The 22,458-nt window shown below is 35.7% G+C and overlaps 1 protein-coding gene across 5 annotated transcripts in view; it reads left to right on the plus strand.

The window, feature by feature from the left end:
• Window positions 1-22,458, plus strand: part of LOC106882458 (beta-1,3-galactosyl-O-glycosyl-glycoprotein beta-1,6-N-acetylglucosaminyltransferase 3) — a 158,041-nt gene that overhangs the window by 77,933 nt on the left and 57,650 nt on the right. For 3 of the 5 annotated variants that reach the window (XM_052973544.2, XM_052973545.2, XM_052973543.2), the window contains exon 1: window positions 18,778-19,553. The exons of the other annotated variants lie outside the window; for them this stretch is intronic. The gene's annotated coding sequence lies outside the window, so the exon portion shown is untranslated. Of the gene's footprint in view, window positions 1-18,777; window positions 19,554-22,458 lie in introns of those variants that run through there. 5 annotated transcript variants of the gene reach the window in all.

Consider the following 22,458-nt stretch of genomic DNA (forward strand, 5'->3'; position numbering starts at 1 on the left):
ACAAATATAATTTAATGTAGCATTTATTACAACAAAAACATTTATCACTCAATATGGTCGCCCTTTTGGGCAATTACTGCCTTCACACGAGAACGAAATTTTTTTGAAGCTGCCACACCCTCCGCCTTTTTGATTTTGCATGTCGCACGCATGATGCAGGCTTTCAAACTGTTGACATTCGGGTGTGGTGAAGCATTCGTGCTTGCTTGAAGTAAATCCCATAAAAATAATCGAGAAGGTTGAGATTTGGGCTATTACCAGGCCAGATGTTGGCTCTCACAAGAAATGGCACCTTCTCACCAAGGAAGGCCTGTGTTGCTTTTGATCTATTGCATGGTGCAAAATCCTGGATAAGCACCACATTGTCAAAACCGAACTTCTGCTCCATCCAAGGTAAGAGAGAATTCTTGAAGATGTTCAGATACTCCTTTGTTCCGATCTTAAAGCCAGACTCAATTAAGTGTGGGTCCATGGCACTTCTATCACTCCCCACGGCTCCATCACAGAAGCAGGATTCTTAGTCTCAAACACAGTCGGTGGGACATCAAAAGGGTTGTATGCAATCACTCGAGAATTTCTGCGTTTCATCTCAGCGTCCACAGTGAACTCGTCCATAAAAACGAGAGTTTTTTTCCTGCATCTTGATACTCGATGAATGACAGAAGCTTTGGGTGTCTCTCGGCTCTGATTGTTTTGGCTTTGGATGTTAGAAGGTGACGGCGTTGTCGAACATAACTAGTCATGTCAAGGTTCCTGTTCACAGCTCTGGACACCGTGGAAACGGACATATTGATTTCTTTGCAAGAATTGTCATGGATGTGGATGGGCTGACTTCAATCGGGCGTTTGAGGCCAGCGAGAAACTTCAAATTGCGCTTGGAATCATTTCGAGTCCTGTGTTCTTTTCTAGCAATCTTTCCCTCTTCTTTAACCCATATGTTGCGAGAATAACTTTTTATTTCTGATTTTGCTGAAACTTTGTTTAAGAGTTAGTTTAAATACCAGTTACATTGATTTGAAGCCAGAAATGTAAAATTCAAAATACATTCTTAAATAAACCCAAGTGCCATATGGTACCGCTGGAACTCTATATGGGTACAAAAATACGACTGTGGTAATATCTTCCTTTTTATTCAGTAATCAAATGTATAATATGTTCTTCTTTTATATCAGTGGAAATAACAAAAGGAAAAGCAATATGATGCATTTAATGGTAATTATTATTGAAAAAATTCTTCTTTATCATATATTTCATATATTGTGAGTTAATCACGACAGTAACTGATTATTTTTTACGATAATCTGCAAAACACAAAATACAAGATTCCACATCGCATTTTTCATATTCAGCTCGAGTCTGTGATTTACAAAATTCTCCCTGACATTTGCGTCGTTTGTTCCTAGCTACTGGTCGCACATAGTGTTCAAAACCATCGTGTCGCATAACAAAATCTCCTGGACATGATTTCCTTTTTTTTGCCGGAACTCTTTCGCTGAACCTGAGATTTTCGCAAGTATGACATGGAAACTGCTCTTCCGAAGTCTAGTTGATCTAATGCAGAACCCAAGCATTTTGAATTGAGATATCTACAGTCCAAGTGAAAAGACTCCACCACCATTTTTCCCACGTATGCCAATGCGATACACGTTGATGTTTTGGTCCATCTGATCGGTTCCGCCCATCTTCGTATTGTAATTATAAACTGCCAGAGGAATTGGTACCTCTATGTGTTTTGACTTCTCCTTAGATCAGCACTATCCTTCCATCTGGTGATTTTCATATCATTGGACTCTAGGACTCCGATGACAGTCTCCGAAAAGCTTCGTTCTTTCTTTTATCAAAACAGATTACAGAAGAAATAGGACACGAAGCATCTAATCTTTTTGCTCTCAATGTACAAGTACCATTGTATCCCAAAGTTTTGAGTTGATTTAGAAGTGGCACTGATGTGAACAAGTTATCAAAATATACATATGGAAGGCGTTTTTTCTCATGACTGTAGGAACCCAGTAAATGAAGTACTGTTGAACTCTTTCCATAAGTCGATTCTAATTCTACATTTCCAGAGTGGGTCTTCCCTTGATAGAGATCAAAGACTATTAGATATCCTACAGTCGAATTTTGACACCAGATTTTGTAACCGAATCTTATAGGTTTATTGCGAATAGATTACTTGCAGCTATGCTTGCCAAAATATTCCACTATTGCTTCATCATGTTAAATACTTGGTGCTGGAACAAACAGTTTTGCAAATTTATCACTTTTATTAATATCATCTGCTACATCGAAGTGAAGACAATGCATTATAGCATCAAACCGGTCGCGTCTCATAACAATACTGATAGCTTCATTGAACGTATCAAGACCAATACATATGGCGACGAGGTAATTGATTATATCCTGAAACTATGAGAATTGCAAAGAAGCAAAAGAGAGGGATACAAAAAGAAATGAAGAGAGGGTGTCTTAGCTATTGACTAGAATAAGGAGGGACGGGTGAGAGGGTGTTAGCTAGTGGTCAGAATAAAGTGATAGGAGGAAGGGAGAGGTTGGGGGAGAGAGAGAAAGAGATGAGAGGGTAAGGGATAAAAGAGTGTGAGATATGTGAGTAGGGGTGGTGTGATAGAGCTGTATTAAGTGATGGATACAGAAAAGGTAGAGAGAAGGTAAGCGTGGGGTGATATGTAAGTGGGTATTGGTTTTGATAGTAAAAATTGAGGTGGAATGAAGAATTCAAGTTGCTATAGACATGTGTGGTAGGTTAGTAGGGAAAGAAAGAAAGAATGTATGTATGAATATGTATACACACATACGTGCATTATTGTACATTCAGACAAAACAAGAAACATATACAACCTCAATAGCGATACATATCATAAATATACCATCCACAAGAATTATAACAAAAATGAAAATAAAATAAAAGATATCACACTGGATAATAGAAAAAAGTATATGTATAATAAATATAATAAATATAATAAATATATAACAGCTAAAAATACTCCCATAATGTTAACGTTGATATATCCGGTAATAAAATCTGGATGATAATCCCTTTTGCTGTGCAAATTAAAAGCAATTTAATAAAATCTATTTTTATGACAATTAATAAACATTTTAATAATAACAGATATTATGAAATAATTAATAATGAAACTATTGATATAGGATATAGTTTAACCCATAACCCTGCGGCCATCATATCTTCTATAAATGATAAGAAATTAGATATATTCTACTTAAATAGAAACGCTTATAATAATAGCATTAATTATACTAATCTCCTATGCTTCATGCATATTCTTTTAACCCACATAACCATAATAATAATACACCTCACAATAGCGCAAACTTACAGAACAGCACAAATATATCTAATGGGAGTCCCTCACCTTGCACGCTTATTAATAATAATACAGCTAATAATTGTGATTGCACGATTAAAGATAACTGTTAACTTAGGAATTCATGCAGAAGAAAAAGTGTAATATAATATATCAATGCACTGTAACAGCTTTAGGAAATTAATATTCTTACATCGGGAACACGCAAAACGAAATAAAAAAAACGCATATCCACACATCTTTATACTTTTAGGAATAAGCATAAATCTAACTCTACTGGACTAAGGAAATTTATCTGGGAGTTAACGGATAAGAATATACATTACGATTTAAAATGGGAGATATTAGCCTCAGTACCTTCTTATGAAGTTAATAATAAATGTTTTTTTGCGTTTAAATGAAAAATGTTTTCATCCTCTCTGCAAAACTCCCTTTTCTTAACCCTGGAGATGAACGAAATAATTCTTGTCTACACACGGACAAAAATTTGTCTTTTTTAAATACAGATAAATGAATAATTATTATTTTTATTAATATATCAGCGTCTTATTCCTCAACCCCTCTCATTATGTCTTTGGCTTATTTGATAGTTTATACTTCTCACTCCTATTTATTATTCATGTAATATTTATGTACAACCAATATAATTTAGACTAACTTGTATATTTGCTTCTCCCATTTTCTGGCTCTATATTGATAATAAACCCTTCTTTACAACCCATTGTATTTATTTATACCTATCTATAATTGCACAACTATCCAATCACTGTATATTTCTATTTAGTTTATTAATTTTACTTAATTAACTATTACTTAATTAATTTTTTATTTAATTTACCTTGCTTACTTATTTAACCATCATACGCAGTTATATTTATTTATTTATGTATTATTTTAAACTTCTATACATCTTATAAGCACATTTTATCCACATTATAACATGTTAATCTTATCTGGCGACTTTATTATCTTGATTTTCTTATTTATTTATTATTTATTAGTTATTTATCTATTTAACTATTTACTTATTGAGATAAAAAATATACATATAAATATTAACCTTATTAATCTTATTTACTTATTTATAATGTTTAATTCATTTTAATTTAATTCTACTACATTTCTACCTTTACTTACCTTGCCTTGACCGAAAATTATTTCCCTATATTGAACAATATATACAAATCGAAATTACTTTTCGTTGTTAATAAGTTTATTAACCTCTTTATTTATTTATTTATTTATTTATTTATTTATTTATTTATTTATATTAATAACAAACTATAGTTCAATAGTAAATATGGCATTTTATCCCATAAACTATAACAGCTATATTATTTTCTATTGACGAACTTCCACTTTATATTATATAGCTTTTCTCCTACGTTATTCTTCTCTTCCACTCTCTTTTGCTATTTATTTTTTCGCTCCAAACTATATTCTTATTTCCGGTATCGAAGCTAAGCTCATTAAAAGCAATTATTAGTAAATTCTTATATATTGATCCTTTTTATGTCTTTATTTGAAAACCTTGGTGTACTCCCTCACTATTTTCTAATTTTCACTTGAATTATTTTCCTCTTTACCTCTCTCTCGTTACTTACTTCCATACTAGATTGTTCTACTTCCTTTACCTCGGCTTACTTCATAGAACGCTGTTGTTCAAATAACAGCGTTCTATGTCTTTTATATACTCCTAAGTCCTTATATATTTTATATATCTTATATGTTTCTATATCTTTTTCCACCTCCGATGAGATTCAACTTTAAAATGCTTTTAATTCTATTAATTAATTTCTAAATTTCTTGAATCGAAACAGCAGTCAGAGATGACGTCCAGTTTTGCAACTAATAAATAATTATTAATTTAATGATCTCTATTTTCTTATTTTATTAAAAAATATATAAACCCTGGTTTATCCAATTACCTTACAGTTGAATATTAAATCTAATATTCAATGCTTTTTGTAATAGGTAATAAACTAGTTTATTAATTGGATTTTATTACCCCTTATTGAGGTTTTTAGCCTTTAATTGAATTTTTATACATACATACATACATACATACATACATACATACATACATACATACGTACGTGCGTGCGTACGTACGTACGTATGTATGTATGTATGTATGTATGTATGTATATATTTCATTTAATGAGAGCATTCCCTAATCCTCTTGATTTTCACTTCTTCTAATAGTTGGTTTCCTGCTGACAATTCCGTTCTCCAGCACTTCATACTATTCCATATGAAGCTACTCATGTTTTCTGCTACTCCGTACATTTCCATTGTTCATATTCAGGAGTGTGATATATCGTATGCTTTACAATAGTCAACCCATGCCATGCTCAGGTTTGTCTATCTAAGTATCTACACAGTTCACCAGCCAAAGCACCTGACATTAGTTTCCACATTAACAGAAGGCACGTTATTGATCTAAAGTTGGATGCATATCTCTTTTCAGGAATGTCTTTCCCTTTGTCATCCAGCTGGGTACTGCGCCTTCCTGCAAGCATTCATCTAGCTGTTGCGCTATCCATGGAGCCTTCTCAGCTTTTTCATCCAATAACATTGGACCCCATCCAGTCCTGGGCTCTTCCAATTTGGGAATTTTCTTCAATGCTCTTTAATCATTTTTGTAGTTATTTTTATGTCTTCTTGGATTTCTATATTTCTTAATTTATCTTGGATTTTATGCAACCACCCTGCTTCATCATTATGCTCTGCAGGTTGGTCCCAGATCCCTCTCCTGGATGCCTTGCTTTCCTCTGCATCTGGTATCATTGTTACGTGTATTTGTCCTTCTAGCTCCTGAAAGAGTTTCTTCTGATTTGCTTCAAACAATCTGTTTTGTCTGAATTGTTTTGTCATATCTTTTCAGTTTTGCTTTGATTGCTACTACTCTTTGTTTCAATTCTTTCAATATTACATCATACCCTTTATCGCTTATTCTATATGTTCTTTCCAGCATTATTCTTATGCTTTCGTCCTGCAATTCTCTTTTCAATCTATCAACTTGTCCTAAATGTCTTTTTAACTTTGTTTCTGAAAAGTTCGTCTACGCCAGTATGTTTCTTTGCGTTCTCTCCTTTTGTATCCAACTCCGTATCTACAGCCCAAATAACCTTGTTAGTTTCGGTTATATTTCTTGTTTGGAATAGTATAAGGATCGAATCTATGTTTTCGATTTCAATCATGAGCTTGCGCCGATGAATGTACTTTAGATTGTGGGCTGCTTGATCCTGGGCTTCTGTAATATATCGGCACAACATCCTCACTATATCTTTTTGGTCATCATCGTATTCTTGTGATATAGCTCTTCCTATTACTTCTGTTTGGTTAACTGAGAATGCATTCACATTTACAATTTGCTGTACGTCTACACTGCTGCCATTTATTTCTCTGTTCTCACTGAGCACGTTATTTGTTGGCGAAGTATTATTTCTATTTCTAATTTCCTTTTTATCTCTTCAATCCCCATATCTGTTAGCCATCCTTTTGCTCTTATTTCTTTTGCCTGGTCGGCTAACCGTTGCTCACTTATTTCGAAGAGTCGCATTCCATTTTGCTTTCATTCGCTGTCGGAATCCCCTTCTACTGAATTCACTCCTGAACAAGTATTCAATTACCGTTCAGTTTGTTTCCTTATCTCATCTTCTTCTCTGCCTCTGGCTTTGTATACAACACCGTTATTTAATACATTTGTATTAGGCATTTTCACACAACAATGATGTTTGTGTTTTAGCCACCAACTGGTATTTTTAACGAGACACCATCTCCAGTAAAATTGTCAACTAAGCTGCAGAGCTCTTACTACTCATAAGTTGGGCCTGTTCCCTTCCCATTTCTGTGTGTTGGGAGCCATAATCATGATTTGATTCTTACAAGGAGACATGTGAGCGTCAATTATTATTATTATTATTCAGTAGTTTTATTTTTATAACGTGCTTTCACTTCACTACCGAGCGCAGCTCTGTGCGCCTTGGGTATGTGCTGTGGTTTGCTGTGGTGCTCTTATGTTTACTGTATTGAAAGTGTTTTGCGTAGAATGTGTGCAGTACCCAGTAGTGCAATTTTCTGTATGTTATATATATTTGTAAGTCCTGGTGTTTTTGTTATGTATTTGTCTGAATATTTTTTTATTATACCTAAGGCACCTACTATGATAGGAATTGTTTCTGTTTTTAGATTCCACATTCGAGTTATCTCTATTTCCAGGTCTTTGTATTTTGAAAGTTTTTCCATTTCTTTTAGAGAAACGTTGTCATCTGCTGGTATTGAAACATCAATTAGAAGGCATTTTTTTCCTTCATGATCTTTGACAACTATATCTGGTCTATTTGCCTTAATTTCTCTATCTGTGTGTATTGGCATATCCCAGAGTATGGTTGCTTTCTCGTTTTCTGTGACCTTTTCTGGCGTGTTTATACCATCTTTTTTCTGTTGCTATTCCATAATGTTGGCATAGCTTCCAGTGTATATAGGTCCCAGCTCTGTCGTGTCTGTGAATATATTCCTTCTTAGCCAGGACTGGGCAGCCAGAGATAATATGATTTATTGTTTCTTGTCGATCTCCACATATTCTACAGTTACTTGTTATATTTCTTTTCATTATGTGTTTTTGGTAATTTCTGGTGGGGAGGCTTTGGTCTTGTGCAGCAATTAAAAATCCTTCAGTCTCTGCTTTGAGTCCTGAGCTTCTCAGCCATCGCTGGGATTTTTCTCTGTCTATTTCTTTCGCATTTAGTTTAGCCCAGTATTTACCATGTAGGGGCTTTTCTTGCCATCGTTTTATCATGGTCCGTTGCTGTTCTAGTTTTAGTTTGGATTTCATTTGTTTTATAGCTTTTGTTGTTTCTTCTTCTTCTTCTTCGTATTTGTTAGGTAGATTGATTTCTTGTTTGTATTTGTCAGCTTCCTTAAATACTGAAAACAGTTTTTTGTTTTGCTCGTGTTTTGTGGCTATTTGTATTAGTTTCCCTTGCTTCTGGAGTAGGTATTTTTGCAGTCCTATGGTGGTTATTTTATAATAGTTTTCTAGCTGTATAAGACCCCTGCCACCTTCTGTGCGTTGTATATATAGCCTTTCTATGTCAGATTTTGGGTGGTGCATCCTATATCCTGTCATTATTTTTCTTGTTTTCCTGTCTATTTTACATAGTTCGTTTAGTGTCCAGTTAAGGATGTTGTAGCTGTAGCTTATAACTGGGACAGCTAAAGTATTGATACCCATTATCTTGTTTTTAGCATTGAGCTCTGTTTTTAGTATTGATCTAACTCGTCTATAGTACTCTTTCTTTATTTTTTCTTTCATTTGTGTATGTTGTATCCTATCTAGTTCATTGACTCCTAAATACTTATATGGTTGGCTTTCGTCTAGTTCTCTTATTTCATTGGCTTTATCTAGTGTTATATTGCTACTTTTAACTAATTTTCCTCTTTTCAGGGTTGCTTTGGCACATTTTTCTAATCCGAATTTCATTTCTATTTCCTTGGTAAAGCCGTGTACTGTCTGTAGTAGTGTTTCTAGCTCTTTGTCGTTTTTTGCATATAATTTTAGGTCATCCATATATAGAAGGTGGCTGACTGTTTTTCCATAGCATTTGTAACCGCATCCAGTTCTATTTAGCAATTCTGTTAGAGGTGTGAGTGCCAGGCAGAACAGGAGTGGAGAGAGCGTGTTTCCCTGGAATATTCCTCTTCTAATGGGGATGGCTTTCGTTTTCACAAGTCCCTCTTTTGTTTGGAGCTGTAGCACTGTCTGCCATTTGTTCATTGAGTGCTCTATGTATTTTATGATAATTGGTGCCACCTTGTTTATGGCTAGTGTTTCCAGAATCCACGTGTGGGGAACACTGTCGAAAGCCTTTTATTATTATTATTATTATTTTATGTTTGACTTTTGTTTTGCATTTGTACAAGTTGGATCCAAGTCTCACCCAGAGACCTCAAGAGACAACAAGTTAGAAGTTCATGTAGGTGTTATGCCTAGGGTACCATATATTTGGATTTGTACAGTTTTGTTCAAGTGAATGTTTAAGAAACCATAAGAAAATTATGTTTGCTTTAAAATTTGAGATCACATAGACAGTATTTTACGTAGGATATGGGCAGTTCCCATGAGCACTATCTTTTGGACTTCAGCCATTTTGGGGTTTCCTGGTATCTGAGCTAGGTAGTAATCAGCCCGTTTCGCTGTCATTCCCAGGGCACCTATGACAATAGGTATTGTTTTCGTCTTCAGATTCCACATTTTGCTAATTTCTATTTCAAGATCTTTATATTTGCTCAGTTTTTGGTAGGTCTTGACAGATACGTTTATATCAATTGGGACAGTCATATCAATGAGGAGGCATGATTTTTGTCTGAAGTCTTTCAGTATGATGTCTGGCCTATTTGCGTCTATCTTTCTGTCAGTTTGAATGGTGAAGTTCCAGAGGAGTGCAATGTGATCATTTTCAAGTACTGGGGGTGGTTTGTGTTCCCACCAGTTTTTATCATGGGGCAAGTCCAGGTTTTTGCATATTACCCAGTGAATATATTGTGCAGCTCTATCATGCCTGTTGAGATACTCTGTAGGCGCAAGCAGACTGCACATGGAGACAACATGATCGATGGTCTCATTTTGTTGTTGGCATATACGACATAATGGGGAGCTGCCGTTCTTTAATATGTTGGCCTGGTAGTTCTTTGTAGGTAGGCATTGATCTTGGGCTGCTATGATAAACCCCTCTGTTTCTGATTTCAATCCAGAGGCCATTAACCATTGGTGGGTAAGGGCTTTGTCAATATCTGCATTATTCGCTCTCTTTGGGTATTTGCCATTGAGAGGTTTTCCATGCCATTTTTCAGTCATAATAGCTAAGGCAGCAATTTTAGCACGGGTTTTCAAGCGCTTAGCTTTTTCTGTAGGTGTTTCTAGTTCGTCTAATTCTTGAATTTGTTGCAATTGGAATTCACTTAGATATTCCTTTGCCTGTTTTGTTACTGAGTAAGATACTTTCTTGCTTTATTATTATTATTATTATTATTATTATTATTATTATTATTATTATTATTATTATTATCATCATTATGTTGTTGTTTTTTTCTTCTTTCTTCAAATTTTCTTCCATTTCTCGCCGAGTATTTTCCGTACAACTCGTTGTATGCATTCCCAGTTTACACACGCAAATTCACAGGTAAAACATGTATTTAAGAAAAAAAATTTTTTTTTAATTCATGAATGGATGTTGTTTTCACAGCGATAATGATCTTCTCAGTACATGAGTCGTTCCAGTTAGCACGATGGTAAGCCTGGTATCATTTTCAAATACGTTTCAGTACCTTTTTTTTTTATCATTCCTAGAGATCCTACAATCACTGGTATGGTAGTCGCCTTGAGGTGCCACATTTTTTCAATTTCTATTAGCAAGTCTTTATATTTACTGATCTTGTCAAATTCTTTCGCCGCTATATTATGATCAGAGGGAATACTCATGTCAATTAATAAACACGTTTTCTTTGTCTGATCTTTTATAATAATATCCGGTTTACTAGCTTTTATAGCCTTGTCAGTATGTACGGGGAAGTCCCAGAGAATCGATACATTTTCTCCCTCAGTCACAGCTTCAGGATGGTGTTTATACCATTTGTCAGTTTTGATTTTATAGTGTTGACATATTGTCGTGTCTTGCTTTATATTCTACAGGTGCTAAGACTACACCCTGAGATTAGGTGGTCTATAGTTTCAATCGCATCGTTACAAAATCGGCATTTTGGGTCAACTCCATTTTTTATCACATTGGCTTGGTAGTTCCGAGTTAATAAGCTTTAGTCTTGAGCAGCCAATATGAAACCTTCAATCTCTGCTTTTAGCCCTGAACTTCGTAACCACTGATGCGTGCGTTTCTGGTCGACATCAACTTGTTTGCTACGAGCCACATACTTGCTATGCAGAGGTTTCTGTTCCCATCTGCTAGCTAATTTTTCTTTTTATTATTATTATTATTATTATTATTATTATTATTATTATTATTATTATTATTATTATTATTATTATTATTATTATTATTATTATTATTATTATTATTATTATTATTATTATTATTATTATTATTATTATTATTATCATTATTATTATTGAGTGAGAGAGCAGTGTATGCCATCAAAGTGACAGTGAGGTACAAATATACAAAGCCCAATATACCCATCATGATTACCTGTCTGATAAAGGTACACCAGGCACATGCATCACAATCACATGGGAGCGATATGGTGATCGCATATCAAGATAAATAGCGCATGACCTTTCAGGTGGGGCTCAGTTAGAGTTTTCTTCAGGTCGAGTAGCCCAATCCCGCTCAACAGATCTCAGAATAAGGTTTGTCTAAGAATGATGAACGAAACACACATGTTTCCAGAGGTGAACTATTCAAACCCCAAAGAATTCCTCTCAACACATGGCTATTATGATGCTCCCCCACTACTTATATAGATGCATATATCCCTCTTGGTGAAACATTGCAAACTGCTGTTTATATTAATTACATATATATATGTTATTTTCTATGATTTTGGTGCGTTATGGCGGTTGAATTGAGACCTTAGCTCTCATTTCTGAATAGGTTGATGCTCACTGCATCCTTAAAGCTTCGTGCTAATTTTATATTTTGTAGCTTATAATGCAATTAAACCTGTAAACTATGCTACTGCTGTTAATATTATCAATTAAAAATATTTGCCATAGACGGTATCAACAATAGTAACATTGCATTTCGAATGTAAACATTTGAATGTCTTTTGCTCATAAATATTTAGCACCATCCGTTGCTGGTTTTTGGCACTAAACAAACCAGAGCACTAATGGATTTATAACGGATTTAGAATTTCTTGCCAAGTGACTCATACTGATGAGGGTTAAGGCTCACGAGCCAATACCCGAAATCATGGTATAAGAGCATCTGAACAACATAATCTTTATAGGTATGCTTTTTAATTCTTTGCCCGTTTCCTCGCATACTGTTATTTTTTTATATGATTTAGGTGCGTTATGGCGGTTGAATTGAGACCTTAGCTCTCATTTCTGATCGTGCTAGTTTCATATTATATATATATGTATATTTAATATAAACAACAGTTTGCAATGTTTCACCAAAAGTGAGAATTATAATTGTCACTAAACTAATAGCCATTAGACTGCGACCGAGCATTGCCTTGAAGAAGATTTTAGTAGAATATATATATATATATATATGTATATATATATATATATATATATATATATATATATATATATATATATATATATATATATATATATATGTATACTGTATGTAGATTTAGCCCACAAACAAACTGTAAAACCAGAAATGTGGTCTATAGTATAAGATGTACAGAGAGACGATGCAGTAACAAAACAACGACGTATGTAGGTGAAACAGCACGGAACATAGGAGAGCGGGTAAATTGACATTGGAGGGAACTTGAGGAAGAGAAGAGCTCATCAGTTCTGTACCAGCACGCTGAGCAAGAACACAGAGGCTCACTCAACAACATAGAAATTAAAATCTTATCCACACATAGCACAAACGCAGCACTTAGACAAATTACAGAAGCTACACACATAATAGAAGATAAACCTAGCCTGAATAGGAAACTGGAATGGAACACTAACACACACCCCTAACAAACCACAACATATGACAATAAATTCCCCATAAACCAATAACAATATGAACAAAATATAATACAATACATAGATAAACAAATGGAATTAAATACTACATACGTTAACAAAATTAAATTAAATACAAAAAATAAAAGAAAAAGAAGTAGGTATAAACACGTGAACAAATAAATAAATAAAAACAAAAATAAACGAACATGTATTAACAGAGGATATAGATAATACAGGAACTCCCCATACACACGCATGCACTTACAAAAACATAGACACACATTGAGGGATACGCATGCGTAGACACATGCAATAGGAATACCAAATACAAAATGGCTGATCGTTAGCAAGGTGGGATACACATAAGAAAGAAGAAAGCAAAGGACCACTGATGAGGTCACAGAAGTGTGACGAAAGAACTCTGGCCGAAATAGGATTAATGTAATGTAATGTAATATAAAGCTGAAGCAAATTAACACCAAATATACAGTGCATGTGTTTTTATTGGCTAAACTGGCAATATGGCAATATGACCATCCCCAAGTACAACAACATATATATATATATGTATATATATATATATATATATATATATATATATATATATATATATATATATATATATATATATATATATATACATACATACATACAGACAGACAGACATGCATACATATATATATATTTGAATACACTTACACCAAAATATACATACATACGCAAACACGCGCGCACGCGCGCACACGCACGCGCGCACACACGCACGCACGCACACACACACACACACACACACACACACACACACACACACACACACACACACACACACACACATCTTTTACTTGTTTCAGCCATTAGACTGAGGCCGAGCACAGATTTGAAGAAGTTTTAGTCGAATGAACGACCCCGGTACTTATATTTTCTTGAGCCTGGTACTAACTTCATCGGTCTTTTTTGCTGAACTGAAGTTACAGGAAGGTAAACACACCAACATTACTTGTCAAACTGTGGTCGGACAAACACAGACATGTAGACACACACATAGACACTGATACACACACACACACACGTATATATACATATATACGACGGGCTTCTTTCAGTTTCCGTCTACCAACTCCACAACATGGCTTTGATCGGCTCGAGGCTATAGTAGAAGACATGCCCAAGGTGCCACACAAGTTCATTGAACCTGGAATCATGTCGTTCAGAAGCAAGCTTCCTAGCACACAGCCACACCTGTGCCTTCATACAACACAGCCACGAGGGAGTGCTGAAAAGTTCTTGGCTTTAAGGGTATTTCGATTGGCCTGGTTGGTGGTCCAACCTTCCGAGTTCTTTTACAGTGCTTAGAAAAACTTTACGAACAATCCAACAACAAATACAAAAAGAAAGGAAGGAGAAACATTGACCGTAACAGAAAACCATTTCAGTATCAAAACTGAAACAATCACATTTTGATAGTGCAATGAGAGATAGTTTCACTTTAATGGTTTCATTTTAATACGACATACATATATACATACATACATATATACATACATACCTCATTCTAATTGGCGGGAATTGTAAGTTATTTCTAACTCGTCCTTCACCAGTCATACATCTTTTTTAAATACGATCGACAAACATTTATTCCCTACAAACTGTGAGTTTTTTGGAAAATCTTTTCGTAAATCTTGAGATTAACACCCGCACGATTACCTCCCTAACCCCAACCCTGACCCTAAAACCCCAACTCTAACACTGTAGTGAAAATCATGCCGGTGTTAATCTGAAAATTTAACAATCTTTTTTAATACACTTTTACTTACTAACATTTTTTATTTAGTGTGTGTGTGTGTGTGTTGCCCATATATATATGTATATATATATACACTTAAGACTTAGTTGTGGGTTGGGACTTTCATCGGCAGAGGACATTATTATTATTATTATTATTTTTAATTTTTCTCACAAGGGCAGCTTCGGGCAGGTGGAGAATAGTCGATTATATCGACCCCTGTGTTCAACTGGTACTTATTTTTTAGACCCCGAAAGGGTGAAAGGCAAAGTCGACTTCGGCGGAATTTGAACTCAGAACGTAGAGATGGGTACAAACCTCCCGTCGCTACACTGATTCTGCAGAACAGGGCTGAGTGTGAAAACCAACTTTTAAGTGTAAATATAGATATTTTTGAATACACACTCATACATACATACGTACAAATAAACACATACATACAAATACCTGTCACTCTCTTCCAAATACGATTGACAGTCAAACATTTATTCCCTACAAACTGAATTTTTTGAATATCTTTCTTAAAACACATTTACTTACTACCATATATATATACACACAGAATGCACATTAATACACACATACATACAAATACCTGTCATTTCTTTTTTATTTAGTGTGTGTGTGTGTGTGTGTGTGTGTGTGTGTGTGTGTGTGTTGCCCATCTTCATATATAATGCTGAAGTTCTGTATCTGTGAAGCCTTTTTAAAAGTTTATAGAAATCCGCATTTTCCACTTTTTAGTCCTAACCCTAACCCTAACACTGTAGTGAAAATCGTGCCGGTATTAATCTGAAAATTTAACAATCTTTATTAAAACACTTTTACTTACTAACATTTTTTTTATTTAGTGTGTGTGTGTGTGTGTGTGTGTGTGTGTGTGTGTGTGTGTGTGTGTGTGTGTGTGTGTGTTGCTCATATATATATATACACTTAATACTTAGTTGTGGGTTGGGAGTTTGATCGGCAGACGTCATTATTATTATTATTATTATTATTATTATTATTATTATTATTATTATTATTATTATTATTATTACTTACAATTTTTCCCACAATGGCGGCTTGGGGCAGGTGGAGAATAGTCGATTATATCGACCCCTGTGTTCAACTGGTACTTATTTTTTAGACCCCGAAAGGATGAAAGGCAAAGTCGACTTCGGCGGAATTTGAACTCAGAACGTAGAGATGGGCACGAACCTCCCGTCGCTACACTGATTCTGCAGAACAGGGCTGAGTGTGAAAACCAACTTTTAAGTGTAAATATAGATATTTTTGAATACACACTCATACATACATATGTACAAATACACACATACATACAAATACCTGTCAGTCTCTTCCAAATACGATTGACAGTCAAACATTTATTCCCTACAAACTGAATTTTTTGAATATCTTTCTTAAAACACATTTAATTACTACCATATATATATAGAGAGAGACACACAGAATACACATTAATACACACATATATACAAATACCTGTCATTTTTTAAATTTAGTGTGTGTGTGTGTGTGTGTGTGTGTGTGCTGCCCATCTTAATATATAATGCTGAAGTTCTGTATCTGTGTGAAGCCTTTTTAAAAGTTTATAGAAATCCACATTTTCTACTTTTTCGTACAAATTTTTACATCAATGGAATTTTCTCGATGTGAACTTTCCAGTGCAGTAATTAAATTTTTTAAATTCCGTTTACTTTGTGTGATTTAAGGGAGATTTAGCTGTTGTTTCTAGCAACATTTTATTTCTTCCCTTCTACCTGTATCGGCGTTCTTACACATCGATCACGCGCTCAACATATAATATACAGAGTAAGAGTAAAAGAGAGAGAGAGAGAGAGAGAAAGAGAGAGAGAGAGAGAGAGAGAGAGAGAGAGAGAGAGAGAGAGAGAGAGAGAGAGAGAGAGAAAGTGATACATACAAAGTCATAGATTAACTTGCTTTAAGACTATTCTTTCCTTCTACCTTTTCACTCTTACTTCGTTCTTCTTCCTCTCTCCCATTTAATAGCTTTCTTCTATCCCTCTACCTCTAACATATTTTTCATAACATAGAATGTAAAGACACACACGACCACACATACGTGATCTGTGACAACAACATACACGTAAACACATATACACATCAACATTATAGATATAAGATTTTGTTTCTGTGTGTTTCTTATATAAACATGCGCACGCATTGATATTTTATAACTGTCTTCCGTTCTCCTTTCCTCTCTTTCTCTTTCTTCATTGCTCCGTTCTCTATTCCTTTTCCCCCCTCTCTCTCTTTTCCTCTCTCCCTCTCTCTCTTTTCCTCTCTCCCTCTCTCTCTTTTCCTCTCTCCCTCTCTCTCTTTTCCTCTCTCCCTCTCTCTCTTTTCCTCTCTCCCTCTTTTCTCACTCTCTCAAACGCATACACGCGCACGTACACACAAGCATTCACTACAAGATAACTCATGTTCGTTAACGTTTTGTAAATGTACAAACTACGGAGCTTATGGACAACACATTGCAAATCAGTGAACTTCATTACAAATGTGGGTAATTTTTCATAACACCTGCACGATTTTCACTAGGGTGTTAAGGTTATGGTTTTTGGGTCAGGGTTACGGTTTTAGGGTTACGGTTAGTGTTACGATGAGGGTTAGTGTAACGATTACCGTTTTAGGGTCAGGGTTAGGGTTTTAAGGTTACGGTTACGTAATCGTGCGGGTGTTAATCTGAAAAATTACCGAAATGTGAAAACTACCGACCCTGCTATCTGTTATAACTTTTGTTGTTCTCTTTAATATGTACATAGATTATGCCTCCAAACAAGACAGCTTGGTGAGGAAAGAAAGCAACCGGTTTAAAAAGACAGCAACAGACTGCAGCAATTCACCACATTCCAGAAGCTACTTTGAACATAATGCAAAATGGTGCATCAACATCTACTGCCCAATCTGATACAGTTCTGGCAGAACTCTGTAGCAACAGATCACCAGCAATTGCTTCATCAGGAGCTAGGACGGCAATTTCGTTATTAGTAATTTTTTTGAGTGAAAAAATGACGCAGTGACCTAACAAATTGTATTTAGAATATTAATTGCGATTCTTTAATCCAAGAAATTTGGAATTGTGTAAATGTATGAATTTCAAACATACACACACACACACAGAAAATCTGCCTTTTATAGATAACAATATATATATATATATATATATATATATATATATTTATATATATATATATATATATATATATATATATATATATATATATATATATAGATAGATAGATAGATAGATAGATAGATAAATATACATATATACATACATATACATACGTACACACACAGAGACACATACACACACACACACACGCACAACACACATACGTGTATATTCACATACATTGTGAATAGGTCTATTTAAGACAACACTTTTGTCGAACCGCTAGGTCACGGGGACACAAACACACCAACATCGGTTGTCAAGCGACGGTGTGGGAATAAACATAGACACAAACATATACATACATACATACATACATACATATATATATATATATATATATATATATATATATATATATATATATATATATATATATATAAATATATAAGACGGGTTTCTTTCAGTTTCCGTCTACCAAATTCAATCACGAGACATTTGCCCAAGCTGCCACTCAGTGGGACTGAACCCAGAACCATATGTGGTTGGGAAGGAAGCTTCGTATATGTATATATATATATATATATATATATATATATATATATATATATATATATATATATATATATATATATATATATGTATATATGTATAGATAGATAGATGGATAGGTATAATATATATATATATATATATATATATATATATATATATATATATATTTGTATGTATATGTGCATGTGTGCGCGTAGCTGTGTGTGCGTGTTCGTGCCTGTGTGTGTGTGTGTGCGTGTGTGCATGTGTGTGTGTATACAGTTAGAGAGAGAGAGAGGGAGAGGGAGAGAGGGAGAGAAAGAGAGATAAAGAGATAAAGAAATATTCAGAGAATAAGCAGACATGTGCATAAAAAGACAGTGAAAAGATTTCTAGAAATACAAAAGATTGAAGGAAGAAAAAAAATTCCAGGTGAGAATGGAAGTAGACAACAAGGTAGATATTGTGTGACAGAATAACCCTTAAAATCTTTTTTAGAAAACTATGATGTGTGCTACATTCGATGTTTTACGCAGTCATTTAGAAGTTAGGGAGACTGTGATGCACAGTCAATTAATTTATTCCAGGCTGGAAACTGTTTTATTTCACAATTAAAATCCACTGTTAGGTAATCAATCACACGGACGTATAGTTACATTAAGCTACTACGGATGTGGGTACCGCATGCAACGACGTTTGACAAGTAAGCTTTCGTGACTGGAATGTATGTATGCAGTGAGAGTGAGAGGGTAAGAGAAAGAGAGAAAGAGAGAGAGGGGGGAGAAGGGCGGAGAAAGGTGGGACAGAAAGTGACAGACAAAAAGAGAGACAGTAATGGAGAGAGGAGAGAGAGGATGAGAGGGAGAGGGAGAGGAGAAAATACCCAGACTAAAGCGATTTACTTCTTGATTAGGAACTTCAAATAACCGGATATTTTCTTATAAGTATCAGTGTTACGCAGCGGCGCTAATTGGAAGAGGAGGTATAGATAAGAGAAGTTTTGTAACTAATAAGTCTTTTCAAGATTAATTAGTTAATATCTGATTAAGGAAATACCATATAATGTTCCAACCTGTGTACCATGTATGTATTCTAGCTTCATACTTTTGTTATTTATTACTTTATTGATTTCAACAATTGAATTGCATCACGCTCGGACGTAAACATACAAATATTTTCTTTTGTTGTTCCTTTTGCGTTGATTTTTTTTATCTCTTTCTTCTGTGAGAATTTTGTTTAAGGGAGAAACTTTAGCGTGGAAGGGAGATAACTAGCAAGATAGTTTTGTCCCACGAACGCGTAATTGTTTGTCATACGCTTATGAAAAACAACACATATTTATTTATACACATATACACACATACATATATACATACAGACATACATCCGTACACACACACACACACACACACACACACACACACACACACACACACATACACACACACACACATACATGCATACATACATACATACATATATACACGTACCATTTTATACATGTCTATACAAACGTGTTTGTATATGTGTGTGTGTGTGTGTGTGTGTGTGTGTGTGTGTGTGTGTGTATGAAGACAGTGCCCACACACAGATACATAAATTTATGTACACACGTATATATTTGTATACATACATATTTGTGTATACACACACATATTTTGAACCACATGGTTCCAGATTCAGTCCCACTGCGTGGCACCTTGGGCAAGTGTCTTCTACTATAGTCTCGGGACGACGAAAGCCTTGTGAGTGGATTTGGTAGACAAGAAACTGAAAGAAGCCCGTCGTATATATATATATATATATATGTGTGTGTGTGTGTGTGTGTGTGTGTGTGTGTGTGTGTGTGTGTGTGTGTGTGTGTGAGTGTGTGTGTGTGTGTGTGTGTGTGTGTGTGTGTGTTTGCGTGTCTGTGTTTGTCCTCCCAACGTCGCTTGACAACCGATGCTGGTGTGTTTACGTCCCCGTAACTTAGCGGTTCGGCAAAAGGTAGCGATAGAATAAGTACTAGGCTTACAAAGAATAAGTCCTGGGGTCGATACGCTCGACTAAAGGCGGTGCTCCAGCATGGCCACAGTGAAATGACTGAAACAAGTAAAAGAGTAAAAGAGTAAAGAGTATATATGCGTACATATATACATGCACATGTATAAATTTACATACATTTTCATATCTATCTATCTATCTATCTATCTATCTATCTATCTATCTATCTATCTATCTATCTATCTATCTATCTGTCTGTCTGTCTGTCTGTACCACACGACAGCAGCAGCAGTTCCAGCAACCACTTCAACAGCTTAGTACAGTCAACGCGAGCCTGTTCACACAGTTTCCCTTACAATTGGTGACCCCTGACGTTGATTCGTTCATACAGCCCTTCTGATCTGTACAGCCAAACGTGAAGAAAAGTTCACATAACTTTTCCAAAAATGGTGACAAAATGCCAGTAATAGACCAACCGTTCTATAAGTCTTTTTCACTACAATTTTTTTTTCCTTATTTCGTCTGTTTGCCTTCGACAAACCGACTGGTGCGAGGTTAGTGTAGTGAAACTACCTATCGTCACTAGATACAAAACTACTATCGCCATTACATACAATCTTCTCATTTAAATATAAATAAATGCGAGCGTAGTAGAGAACCCATTCCTTGTCATCACGTGACTGATTATTATTCGAATCGGCAACTTCTTCGAACCTTTCCCGCCAGAACGCAAACTGACCAATCACGGCCCCTAATAAGGTCACGTGATAGAGTAAAATTCTGAAGGCATTTGGAGCCCTCTTAACGCTATATATAGATTAACTCATACCCCACAAATTGTCTCGGTCCAGCTTCTCTTTGAGATCTGTTCCGTGTACCACACGACAGCAGCAGCAGTTCCAGCGACCACTTCAACAGCTTCGTCCAGCCAACGATGACCTCCGCCGTCGCCACATCAGCAACAAGAGTCTACTACTACTATCCAGCATCATCGTCATGACCAACACGATTACTACTAACCAGCAACAATCTCCACCAGCGTCTACACGACTTTCTATGTACACCAAACCAAACCTCCGCGGCACATCTCTCTCTTCGATTCTGTTAGGTGACTCAGCTTCACCACGGTAAATAAACAGACAAGAAATTCTCAGCCAGCGACGAACATCTGTATAACAAGAATCACGGCCCGGCATCGATGCCACGACATCACAACTAGTGATCAGCACTGCCACACTCAGCCAACTCACTTTCACATACAGAACTTTTCCTATAGTGTACTAAAGATCTGGTATAATTGCTCACATGTTATTGACTCTTTCTATTTGCTGTAAACACTCATACACACATGTATCACTCACATACACACTTTTCTTTGTACGACGGCCTGTCTTTGATTATGTTATTATATGTCGCATTCACACTCTCACACAGACATACACTTTAACGCCACAATAAATATCTCTGTTATTCATCTAATACGGTTGTGGTCTTCCATTGCTGGTCATCTATGTTATCGTAGTATAACATATCTTGTATATCATCATTTGATATATATATTTTGAGTTCGACCGTGTGACGCGTTTAAATAAAAGGAGTCCTGTTTTTCCATTCGTCACCATTTCTCCTTTTTGAGTTCGCACGGTCGTCCCTTACATATACATAAAAGAATAAAAGAATATATCTATCTATATATATATATATATGGCTCACCACTTTAACCTGCGTGGATATCCACCCACCACCATCCACACCGCCCTTGCCAGAGCACGTTCTGTGGACCGTGCATCTGCTCTCTCCCCCCGAACCCGCCCTGCCGTTTCCCGCCTCCCTTTTCCCCTCACCTACCATCCCACCACCCTACCCCTCCAACGCTCCATTCTCCGAGCTTTTCGGCGCCTCCAGTCCGACCCCTCCACCTCCCACATCTTCCCTAATCGACCCCTTCCTCTTCTTCAAACTAGCCCACAACCTACGGGACCTCTTGGTCCACAGCTTCTTC

This window comes from Octopus bimaculoides, chromosome Z, assembly GCF_046866305.1.
Source record: "Octopus bimaculoides isolate indiv1 chromosome Z, ASM4686630v1, whole genome shotgun sequence".
Taxonomy (NCBI): Eukaryota; Metazoa; Mollusca; class Cephalopoda; order Octopoda; family Octopodidae; genus Octopus; species Octopus bimaculoides.